Source organism: Lynx canadensis, chromosome D1 (assembly GCF_007474595.2).
Source record: "Lynx canadensis isolate LIC74 chromosome D1, mLynCan4.pri.v2, whole genome shotgun sequence".
Lineage (NCBI taxonomy): Eukaryota > Metazoa > Chordata > Mammalia > Carnivora > Felidae > Lynx > Lynx canadensis.
In genome coordinates this window covers 54,432,172-54,442,924 of record NC_044312.2, presented here as the reverse complement: position 1 = coordinate 54,442,924, position 10,753 = coordinate 54,432,172, and positions in this window count along the sequence as shown.

Below are 10,753 nucleotides of genomic sequence, written 5' to 3'. Positions count from 1 at the left end.
GGGTGGCTGTGTCTGAGTATGTTTTTGCCCCAAGTTCAGAGTCGACTGAAAACTGGAGCTGGTTTACAGGCAGGGCCTGAGACTCAAAGCCAGGTCACTTCCCTCACCGGTGTCTACCTGGGATCTGAAGCAGGAGCATTTATTTTTTCTGGACTGATTCGAAACACCAGCTAAGGAACTCACCCGCCTCCTGCTCCTCATTCTCTTTTCTTTTTCCTGTGTTCTCTTTCTTTTCCTTTCTTATTCATTTTCTCTTTCCTTTTGTTTTCTCCTTCTCCCTCCACTTCTCCTTTCTATGTCTCCCCTCTGACTCTGGTCTTCTTTCTCTCTGCCTCTTTTCTCTCTACTTACTCTGCCTCTCTACTCTTTTCCTTCACCTTTTCATTTTCCTCAGACAGACTCAGCCTTGTTTCGGTCTCTTTTCTGTTTCTCTCCATGGCTCTCTGTCCTCCACCCACCACTCCAGCCGTGAGTCATAATTTCCCCCAGGGAGATAAGGCAGGCTTTTCCTTGATAGGCCTTTTTTTTTTTTTAATTTTTTTTTTTCAACGTTTATTTATTTTTGGGACAGAGAGAGACAGAGCATGAACGGGGGAGGGGCAGAGAGAGAGGGAGACACAGAATCGGAAACAGGCTCCAGGCTCTGAGCCATCAGCCCAGAGCCTGACGCGGGGCTCGAACTCACGGACTGCGAGATCGTGACCTGGCTGAAGTCGGACGCTTAACCGACTGCGCCACCCAGGCGCCCCTCCTTGATAGGCCTTGATTTGAATGAGCTGTGAGTTTGCCTCCCACAAAGGGCAGAGCTAACTGATCACGGAATTGGGAGCCACCTGGTAAACGAGAGTGACTCAGGGCTTCCAGGTTGGGAGATGCACAATCCATCAATCCAGCTTCCCTTAGAGGCTTTGTCATCGTGGGGGCCAGCACACTGTGCCTCATGACTCACCAGGGCAGCCTTGGCAAGGTAGGGGCACTGGAGTTTAGGATGTTGCTCCTGGAAGGAAACCCCCTCTCTTTGGGCAGGCTCGGGGTTGGATGCTGGAGACCCAGGAATGCAGCAGATTCAGGCCCCACAGCCATGTGTGTCATTCAGGTTGCGGGGCCCTAATTCAGCTTTATTAGACCAGAATATCTGGGGATGGGAGTTAAGAACTTTCAGGTTCAAGATAATTTTGATGCAAAGAGTGGTAAGTATTTGTTAGACTTTTAAACACACATACCTTGGGGTGCCTGGGTGGTTCAGTCAGTTAAGTGTCTGACTTTGGCCGAGGTCATGATCTCACAGTTCATGAGTTCGAGCCCCGCTTCGGGTTCTGTGCTGACAGCTCAGAGTCTGGAGCTGCTTCAGATTCTTTGTCTCCTTCTCGGTCTGCCCCTCTCCCATTCGTGCTCTGTCTCTCTCAAAAATAAATAAACGTGAAAAAAAAAATTAAAAAAATGAACGCACATACCTTATGTTCCAGCAGCTCACTCCTGGGACTTTCTTCGAACAAAATATTCCCACATGTATTATGCGTGGGGATTTTTTTGCAGCATGGTTTGTATTATCAAAAAATTGGGAACACCTTGAACGTCCATTAGTAGAGAAAGGTTAAATAAATGATGTCTCCTACTGTGGAATAATATTCAGCCATTAGAAAAGAATGCAGCATTCACAGAGACAGAAAGGAGATTAGAGGTTAGCAGGGGTCATGGTAGCAGAAGACAGTGAGTTATTGCTTAATGGGTACAGAGTTTCTGTTTGAAGTGTTGAAAAGTTTTGGGAATTGATGGTGGTTGATGGTTGCACAATACTGCGAATGTAATTGATGCTGCCAAATTGCATACTTAACCATGATTAGGGGCGCCTGCATGTCTCAGTCAGTTAATCGTCCAACTCGGGACTCCAGCTCACGTCATGATCTCACGGTTTGTGAGATCAAGCCCTGCATCAGGCTCTGCACTGGCAGCAGAGGCTGCTTGGGATTCTCTCTCTCCGTCTCTCTCTCTGCCCTTCTCCCCATTTCAAAATAAATAAATAAATTTTAAAAATGGTTAAAATGGAAAGTTTTATGTTGTATATATAAACACACACACAATAAGAAGAAAAGAGAATGAGATAAAATCATACGCACTAACATGGAAAGATACCCACGATAGATTGTTACGTGAAAATGGAAATTGCAGACCAAGAAGTATAGTAAGAAGGATTCAATTGTGTGTATGTGTATGTGTGCGTGTGCACATGCCCACATGCCAGGAAAAGACAGTAAGGAATCCTACCACCCTCTTAAAAGTGGTTGTCACTGGAGGTTAGGATTGGCAGGACAGGCAGGAGAAAGGAGACTCTTTGTCTTTTCTGTGATATCAAAAGGAAGTGGTGGGATTATGGGTAATTTTGACTTTTTGGAAGCTATTTTTCATATAAAAATGTAAGTACACTCTGGGCACCACTCTGGGTGGCTCAGTCGCTTGAGCATTGGACTCTTGATTTCTGCTCAGGTCAAGATCTTATGGTTGGTGAGATCTAGCCCCATGTTGCTTGGGATTCTCTCTCGCCCTCTTTCACTGCCCCTTTTCCACTTGAACACACACATGCACTTTCTCTCTCTCTCTCAAAATAAATAAATGAACTTTAAAAAATGTAAACATACTTAACAAAACAAATATCATCCTTGCCTTCAAAAAGCTCAGAATCGAGTGAGGAGATAGGTGTAGATTGAGACAATTACAAAAAAACACTATTTGTGACAAGACCAGTGGAAACATGATGGAGGGTGTCACAGTCAGGGAAGCCTTCCTGGAGGAGGTGACATTTTGACTCTGGTCTTCAAAAACCACAGGAGTCAGCTAAGTGGAGAAGTGGAGCTAAAACTCCTCTGGTGGAAGGAAAGGCAAAGGTATGAGAGAAAGCATAAGGTTAGGGAAGTATCCGTAAAGCCTAGGAATTGAAATGCAGCATGCCTCCAGCAACAGCTGGAGGGTGAAGATTTTTTGCAAGGGACTGACCATCAGATTTGTGTTTTGGGTAGATCTTCTGATGAGGTCTTTTCTGGGCTGAGATTAGAGACACAGCTCTCCGGTAAATTCTGGAAATTAATAAGATGTAAACAAAGGCTTTCCCAGTCACCTCAGAATTTCAGGGGAGGCCCCAAAGGCTGAAACATTGGCAGAGTTGCTGACGCTAAACTGAGAGGCTGGACCACATATGCAGTACTCCGAAGGACGGAGGAACCCACGTCCTCACCTACTCCTGGCCACAGTAAGCAAGCTAAATCCCCCAGGACCGTGGGAAGACATGCTGTTTGGAGAATTGTCAGACCCTGCCTGTCCTCCAACCCACTCCTCACCAAAGAGCGGAAGAAGCTGTCCTCCCTTCCCCTCAAACTAGGAGACAGAGGCTTCAGGAGAACTATTTGAGGAATCTTGGAGGGAGAGATTCTGGGATCTGGAATCTGGTGAGAGCTGGCAAGTGGAGGGGCTCTTGGCAAGGGGCTGCACTTCAGCTGTGTTTCCTGCAACACCTGCAGACCCCACAGAAAGGAGCAGAATGTAGGCCTTATGGAAAAGGACCCCGCGGAAGAGGACTTTCATTTAGGGGTAAGGGGAACCCAGCAGAATGAGAATGGAGGTGTAAGTAGGGATGCCGAAGCGAGGGGTTGTAATCAGCCTGAAGGAGGAGGCATCCGCTTTTCTTAGGGGTGTTGCTGTTAAACGGGGCGTGGGGTGGGTCTCCAAGGAGCCCATCAAAGTGCTCCTAAGAAAAAGTGTCAGCATATGGAATCTGCCATGCGCCAGTGACCTCCCAGGCTGTGCCTTCTCCTCCCCCACCCGGCCCTAACTAGCCAGAAGCAGCCTGGGGAAGAGCAGGAGTAGCTAACTGCGCGAGGCCGCCCAGCCCCCCCCAAGCCACCAGGTGTCCCAGCCAGAGGTAGCCGGAACCGGGAGAGTTTTGCTGTAACTCAGGCCTGCACTTAAGACTACCCAGCAATAAACGAGAGACTCAGAAAAGCTAGGGGACTTAGCCGAGATTTCATCCGGGAACAGTGAAGCAAGAGTCCACAGAATCCGTTCGAAAGGGCAGTGGCAGGGGAAAAAAGAAATCGCTTTCGTGCTTTCACCTGCTGAGTCAAGCTCCTTTAATAAATAACTCCAAAACCTTAATGACGCCTATCTTGTGAGTGGGATCCTGGAACGCTGAGAAGATTTTCCTCCCACTCTCTCCCCTGTCGGCCAACACTTTTCTATTAAGACGAGGCGGACCATTAATCGCCTGGAAACTCGTGTGTGTTTCCGCTGGAGACAAGTCCCGGCTGGCTGGCAGGCGGTCAGGATCCCTGCTGCGAAGCTGATGTCCTCGCCTGCCCCGCAGCGCCCCCTGCTGGCGGGAGCCGCAGCGGCCGGCGCCCCGCCCAGCCGCTTCGGAGCCAGCATTTTTTGCAGCAAGGCACAAGTCGGTAGAGGGAAGGGTCAGAGGACAGGCGTACGCTCGCAGCGAGGAGGAGGGCCTATCCGATAGAGGAGTGGGCTATCTGGTCAGAAAAGTCAGCCGCGGTAGGGGGAGCCCGGGCAAAAGGGGCGAGGCGGGAAGAGGAGGAGCAAGGCTTTGGAAGTTACGGCGGAGTTTAGGAGGGTGCGGGGCGTGTCTTGAGGAATCATCGGTATTTTTGCTATTTTGAGTGTCTGGGCTTTTACTCAAGCTGGTACTTCTGCTTGAAAGACATTTCCCACTTTTCCTTTTTTTTTTTTTTTTTTTTTTTGTTTTTAAGAACTTAACGAATTCAAATATATTAGAGAATGAATATGAAAATATTCGTGTACCCATGACTCAGCCTGAGAAATAAGACCTAATAAACATGAAGTACGCTTTCACCACCCCCACACGGCTCCTTAAATTCGTGTTTTCATTCCCATGTAAGTTTTTATTTACTGTTTATGTACGTATTCGTAAATAAAATATAGATGCAGCAAATCAGAAAAATTGGAATGGATATATCCTACTATATAGAATACATATGATATGTATGTATACTTAAATATATTCTATATATTCTTGGGTGGCTCAAGAGGTTGAGGGTCCAACTGTTGATTTCAGCTCAGGTCATGATCCCAGAGTCATAGGATCAAGCCCCAAGTCAGGCTCTGCGCTGAGCTTGGAACCTATGACTCTCTCTCTCTCTCTCTCTCTCTCTCTCTCTCTGCGCCTGGGTGGCTCGGTCGGTTGAGCCTCGACTTCAGCTCAGGTCATGATCTCACTGTTCGTGAGTTCGAGCCCCACGTTGGGCTCAGTGCTGACAACTCAGAGCCTGGAGCCTGTTTTGGATTCTGTGTCTCCCTCTCTACCCCTCCCCTGCTCATGCTCTGTCTCTCTCTGTCTCTCAAAAATGAATAAACCTTTAAAAAAAAAATTTAAGATTGCTAATCAGTGGGCCTTGAGATAGGAAGATTATCCTGGATTATCCAGCTAGGCATAATGTGATGACAGCGGTTCTTGTAACTGGAAGAGGGGAAAACAGAGAGATGGCAGTCTGAGAATGCTTTGCTGGCTCTGGAGATGAAGGAAGGGGCCATGAACCCGGAAATGCAGGCAGCCCCTAGAATATGGAGAAGGCAAGAGAATAGATTCTCCCCCAGAGCCTCCAAAAAGAACACAGCCTGTTGACACCTTGATTTTAGGCCAGTGAGACCCATTTTGGACTTCTGACTTCTGGGACTGTGGGATAGTAAGTTTGTGTTGCTTTAAGCCACTCAGTTTATGGTGATTTGTGACAGCGGCCATAGGAAGCTAACACAAGGAATTACTGAAGGTATTTGAGTTAGAGAGGGGCTGGTATTTTGTGTACAGCAGGAAGATCGTACAGGGAAGAATCATGGAGAAGCCAGAGCAGGAATCACCATGGATCATAGGCTGGAAAGAGAAGGAGGCCCCAGGAGATGGCTGGGGGTGGATTAAGGGCTGGGAGGTCTGAGAACCCTGAAAGAAGTGTGTTCATGGGCTGAGTTTTGTGTATGAGCTTATGGCCCTTGGTCAGCGTCTCCTCCTTTTCCAGCCAAGCCTTCTCCCAGCTCCTGTCCAGGGTGGGCAGGGTCCTTAGTCACCTCCTAGACTCTGGCCTGGGTCCCAGCCTGTGGGTCAGCTCTGTGGGCAGAGCGAAAGGTCCCCCCAGCAAGGGTGACTCATGGAGATCCTCTGTCAGGATCTGGCCATCTTGGAAGGAGGCAGCTGAGCCAAGGCCCCACCACTGCTGAGCTCTCTGGAGTCCGGGTGCTGCTGTTGGTAGGCTCTCCACTGAGTGCCTCCCCTGGGGGGAGCTCAGTAAAAGTGTGTTGAATGAAAAAAATGGAAAACGGAGTGAGGAAATACCTGGGAAGCACACCCAAGTAGACAGATCCCCACAGTTTTCATTCATGCATCCTTTCAGTCAACAAACTAAGGAAACTTTCTTAAGCTCCTGGGGTCCTGGGGTCACAAGGAAGAGTTAGACCAGTTTCTTGTCCTCAGGGGCTCCCAGGTAGAAGAGAGACAGACAGGCTTTCTGTTTGAGTGACTAGTCTTATCTAGTCACAGAATTAAAAGAATTTTTTTTAATGTTTATTTATTTTTGAGAGAGAGAGAGAGAGAGACAGACCGTGAGCAAGGGAGGGAGGGCAGAGAGAGAGAAAGAGACACAAAATCCAAAACAGGCTTCGGTCTCTGCGCTGACACAGGGCTTGAACTTACAAACTGTGATCACAACCCAGCCGAAGTCAGATGCTTAACCAACTGAGCCACCCAGGTGCCCCTGGTCGCAGAATTTTTAAATATAGCCCTATTGTAAGTGATACATATGGCCTTTCAGGGGAGTGAACAATACATGATTAGAAATACAAGGTGAAGCCTCAGTTTTCTCATCAATAAAGGAGAGGTTGGGTGCATGATAGCTATCCTATGTCCAACTCTGACAATCCAGATTTTGACTCATTGGGGAGCACTTCTGCCTCTGCCTCTTACTCGGGGAGACCAGAAGCCCTAGGCTGACCCCAAGCTGGTTGCATCAGCTAGAGGAAGGAGTAGGTCTTCCCAGAACTGAGGGAGGAGTGTGACAGGGGGGAATTTGGGAGTGGAGGCTGGATGGGAAGACCTGCGTTTCCCGGGTCTACTCCGGGCAGCCATTCACAAGGAACCTTTGTGACAGTGGAGTTTGTGATGGGTTCCTTGAACTGCAGACATGCCTGCATTCCCGAGTAACAGAAAAGGCCCGGGCCTCTTGGGGTGACCTGAGGACTCCAGAGAAGGGACCCTACTGCTCCCTCAAATAGCTCTTTCTTAGCCGGTCATTTGACTCTTGATGCCTTAAAACCCTTCATTCAAAAGATAGTGGTTTTGGTTTTTTTTTTTTTTTTTTTTTGGTTGTTTGTTTTTGTTTTTTGCTTGAAAGAGTCTCTACTTAGGCCAGCTCCTCAGTTTTTCAGTTGGTAAACTGAGGCCCAGAGGGGTGGAGTGGCTTGTTTAAGGTTACCCAGTGAGTTAGTTGTGTCTTTAAGGAGAATATATTATGATCAGTCACACTGACTGTTCCCTCTGCCTGGGAGATAGATCCTCCAGAAGCTGAGAATATTCAGGTCCCAGCATAGATATTTCTTCTTCCTCAGGGTAATAACCGTGTTTGGAGTGAATGCTTGACTCCCTGGCCACACACATCCCTGGGGGATCTTGCTGAAATGCAGTTTCTCATCCAGTAGGTCCTGGGGAGGCCCTGAGAATCTGCATTTCTGATGAACTCCCTTCCCTGGTGGTTAGATGCTGCTGGTCTGCAGACCACACTTGTACTAAGTAGCAAGGCTCTAGCTCATTATTTTAGTTATTTTATTTCTAGTACATGTCACAATGTAGTATTATATTTATCTGTGCATATGTTCTTTGTGGCTTTCTCCCCAGTAGATATAAAGTGCCTGAGTGAGTGCTGTGTCTGCTTTGTGCCTTGCTATATCCCCAGGCCCAGCACAGTGCGAGCAGAATAAGCTCTCAATATATGAGGTCCCCTGAGTGACAGAGGGAGCCAGGTTCTGGAAAGCAGGAACCAACTGCTTTCTCCTGCCTCCCTGTGGCACCCCAGAGAATAGAGCACACCAGAGGGGTTCAAGTACTGGGAGTACGGGCGTAGAAAAGTTCTTGACTCTTGACCCCATGTGTTCCCCCATAGGTCAGGACTGAAGTAACAGTGTAAAGAAAAGCAGCCTGAGGCCCATAGATATCAGATGATGATGATGATGATGATGATGAGTGTATAAAAGTCATTTTGGGGGTACCTGGGTGGCTTAGTCAGTTAAGCGTCCAACTCTTGGTTTTGGCTCATGTCATGATCTCACAGTTCATGGGTTCGAGCTCCATGTCAGGCTCTGCACTCAGTGCAGAGCCTGCTTGGAATTCTCTCTCTCTCTTTCTCTTTCTTTCTGCCCTTCCCCTTTGAGTGTGTTCTCTCTCAAAATAAATAAACTTACAAAAAAGAGTCATTTTTAAAACTAGAAAACTTGGGGGTGCCTGACTGGCTCAGTCGGAGGAGCATGAGACTCTTGGTCTTGGGGTCATGAGTTCAAGCCACACGTTGGGGGCAGAAATTACTCAATAAATAAATAAACTTTAAAAAACCATCAACCTAAGAAAAGTTGTCGCAACCATAGTCTGAGTCCATTCTGTAGCTGCATGGGCTGAAGTGCAGCCAGGGTTACTTGGACACTGGCAGTCCCAGAGCACAACCTCATCATCTTACCCCTTGTACCACATTCACATGGTGTTCCTGGCCTGGCCCTTGGGGGCCTTGACCCGACCATCTGGTGCCATATCAGTTTATCCAACTTGGGGCATTCAGATACCCTGAGGATGAGGCCACTGTCAGCTTTGCAGAGGCCATGCCAGTGAAGTGCCTCACTCAGCCTCAGTTTCCCCACCTGAGAGCAGGGGAAGGGGGGGGGGGAGAAAGGAAGACTGGGGAAACTCAGGGACACTTGAGATCTAGTCCAGCTTCTGCTACCTTTGTCCTCTCCATGGCCAGGACCTCCTTACCTGCAGTGGCCCAGCTGGACCAGATAATCTCCCAGCCCTGGGATGTGGCATCTTGAGAGCAAGGACACCTGAGTCCAGTGGACCTGGCTGAATCAGAACCACCTCTCCTGCCCTACTAAATCCCCTGAAAAGAGCCCACGTCCCTTCTTTCCTGTCTTCCTCCTTTCCCCTCCTCACTCCTAGAACTTGTCTGAGTTCAGCCTATCCCCTCAGATCCCGTCTCTCTGTCTTCTAATCGGAGACACTGGGCAGCCGCTAATTCAGCAACATTTCATCCAGGGCGTTCCATCTGCCAGGCAGACCTGGAGGCAGCCTCAGTTTGTAGCCTGCTGTCTGGACACCGGCCGTGTCCTCCTTCCCAGGGCTCCTCGTATGGTCTGCACTTACTCACGTGGCCCTTTTATTCTCCTAATTACCAATTTGTTCACTTTCTCCCTTTTTCACTAACACCCATTTGCTCACTCACACACGTGGCACTCACTCGGTCCCTCTGGGCCAGGTCCAGGAACACATCTGGGAACAGACTGGCCCAAGATGGGATTGGGACACAAACAGCAGAGGCAGAATGACACAGAAGGGCACGGGGGCCCTGTGCTCAGGTGGACTCCCTCAAAGTCTGAGCTGGAGAGGCTCTAACAAAGATCGGCCCCCTCGTTGAATAGATGGGAGGAGGCCCAGGGAGGCCTTGGTCGGCCCCAGGCCACTTGCAGGGCACTTCTGGCCTGCCCACCTTGCCAGGGTCAGCTCCCCCAGCCCTGTCCACATCATGTTTTCCAGGGCTAGGTTCAAAACACAAGAACTAAGGCAGGGTAATGCCCTTAGGGACCTGGACATGGGTTCAGAAGAAGTTACACAATTAGGGCTGAAAGGGTCTTCCCTTCAGAGACCTCCCATCCCTTCATTTTACAACCGCGGACCCCAGGGTGCAGGGTGCCTGCTTGCAAGTGGGCCTGGCAGCAGCCCCAAACCCGAACTACAGTATCCAGGCTCGTGGTCTTTGGCTGTACCCGCTGCTCAGCCATCTTGGATGTTCGATTACAAAGGAAGCCCATTTTTTCTGAGGAGAAAACATTTAAAGAATGGTTTTCCCAATGAAGGTAAAAAAAAAAAAAAACTTTTAGGGCTGGAAATGAGTTAATCAAATATTTACTTAAGTACCCTGTTAAAATTAAATTCTTTCACTTACTCTATTAATTTAGAAAACTTGCTTTTTTCTACTCATAGTGTAGGAAACAGTTTTATGCAAATTCTTTACCCCTCTGACTGGTGGAGGTAATTTTGGGCCCGTGTGTCTTGCTAAGAGTTTAGTTTGCAGTAAAGTATGGGGAGAGCAACCTGGACAATGAAGACTGTCAGAACAGGAGTATGTCACGTCCCTCCTTCCCTGAGGAGCAGTTCTGGAAAAGAGTCTCAATGTTAGCACCAGCAGTAGCTGCAGATGCTCAGGCTCCCTCACCGGCCAGAGTCCTCACGACTGCCTCCTGCCAAGCCAGGGACGCTGTTTTTCAAGGCAACTGGACATTATGACCAAAGGCACTAGAATGTATCAAGAAGTGAATCTTTTATTTATTTATTTATTTATTTATTTAATTTTACGTTTATTTATTTATCTTTGAGAGAGAGAGAGCGTGCACGCGCGCGCACACACACACACACACACAAGCAGGGGGAGGCGTAGAGAGAGAGAGAGAGAGAGAGAGAGAGAGAGGGAGACACAGAATCCAAAGC